The sequence below is a fragment of the Palaemon carinicauda genome, chromosome 11 (genome assembly GCF_036898095.1).
Source record: "Palaemon carinicauda isolate YSFRI2023 chromosome 11, ASM3689809v2, whole genome shotgun sequence".
Lineage (NCBI taxonomy): Eukaryota > Metazoa > Arthropoda > Malacostraca > Decapoda > Palaemonidae > Palaemon > Palaemon carinicauda.
The window spans coordinates 128,642,377-128,644,458 of record NC_090735.1 but is presented as its reverse complement, the minus strand read 5'-3'; positions in this window follow the sequence as shown (position 1 = coordinate 128,644,458).

Sequence of the window (2,082 nt, the reverse complement as noted above, 5' to 3'; positions counted from 1 at the left end):
GACGCTGTCAAGCTTCTGTCTGACATCTCGTAAACTAAACAAATTATAAACAATGCAAAAATAACAAATGCGCATCACTATAAAAGGTTCTAATCTCGTATGTAGTACAAAAATAAAAAGAATCATATTCCATCTTTAAAAACACGCTACAACACTTAATTCAAAGTCGAAACATGTTCTATCAGTGCAATATTACTTTCAATATACATGTAGAGCTTATGTATTACAGTACAAACTACACATAATACATAACAGTCGTATACAAAATAAAAGATAATCAAGATTATATGTATACAGTATACACACAGTGCTTATGTTCCATTATTTTATTCGGCGATCGAATAAGCTGCCCTTAAAGTTTGTGTACCTGTAACTATTATAGGGACAAGTTTCTGTAATTCGCCTCTAAATTATTGCAATTCTCTTCTAAATTACTGCTTTCTATATTCAGTAGATATATAGATTATTTTATTGTTTTATGATGATACTACACGATAGAAACGTATTACAAGACGGTCGAATCAACTGACTAGAAGGATTATGAATAGTTTATGCATAGCCCTACGTGTCTATTATTCATGTTTAAGTCACTGCTTGGTCTATTTAATTGATGTATGAATGAGATTTAGGGTAACAAATGGTTTATTCAAAACCACTAATACATCGTTATTTGGTCTCATATTATATTTCGATATCGTAATGGTGTTGTATGACATTCATACCTTACAACATAATCATAGACCTATATGCCGTGGTGTGAGTGCAGGTGTGAGATAGGTGTGCGTGTGTACACACACACACACTCTCTCTCTCTCTCTCTCTCTCTCTCTCTCTCTCTCTCTCTCTCTCTCTCTCTCTCTCTCTCTCTCTCTCTCTCTCTCTCTCTCTCTCATAAAATAAAAGGCTATCAATAAATCCTCATGAAATAAATTTCATGTGTCGAAAGAGTTGTGACTAGAAAGGGTGAAGGGAAAGAGGGATCACTGTATGAGTAAAGTTGAGTACAAACATCGGATATTTGCGACTGCAATCGGAGGTTTGCAAGTTGAGGATCATCTGTATATAAATTGTTTATAATTTGTGTTTCTCAAATCTTCATGTTCATCTGTCAAGCCTTCAAGATGACTGTAATTTGAAGTCTTTATAAGTTCTGAGAAATCTTTCAAATGTGTGTTACTTTCCATTTATTTGAGTGTTTCTGGTTCCCATCTCCATAAGGGTATATTTTTTTTTATTTTTTTTTTTTTTTTTCATAGGACATTTTAGTGTAATCTTAATTATTATTATTATTATTATTATTATTACTAGCCAAGCTACAACCCTAGCTGGAAAAGCAAAATGCTATAAGCCCATGGGCTCTAACAGGGAAAAATAGCCCAGTGAGGAAAGGAAATAAGGAAATAAATAAATGATGAGAATAAATTAACAATATATCATTCTAAAAACAGTAACAGCGTCAAAACAGATATGTCCTATATAAACTATTAACAACATCAAAAACAGATAAGTCATAAACTATAAAAAGACTCATGTCAGCCTGGTAAACAGATATGTCCTATATAAACTATTAACAACATCAAAAACAGATAAGTCATAAACTATAAAAAGACTCATGTCAGCCTGGTAAACAGATATGTCCTATATAAACTATTAACAACATCAAAAACAGATAAGTCATAAACTATAAAAAGACTCATGTCAGCCTGGTTAACAAATTCAACTACCCGGTTAGGAAGATCATTCCACAACTTGGTAACAGCTGAAATAAAACTTCTAGAATACTGTTGTATCGTTTCCATCAATGGTAAGCAAAACTAATAAATATTCTCCTATTGAGACTGCAATCAAGGCAGTCCTATGACTGATGGGATTGTATGACTAAATCTAAGTGTGTATTCACAAGATCTTTTTCAAGTGCACAAATGGTAGGTTATCTAGATCTATTCATTCAGATACCCAATTAACGGTGGTTCTGTTGGAATAATCAAGAAGACCGGCTTTGCAGAGGGAAAAAGCTCAGCTTCTTCTATTATGCAGAGTAGTTATTATAGGTTAGGCCAAACCGTTCTGCTGGGAATAAGG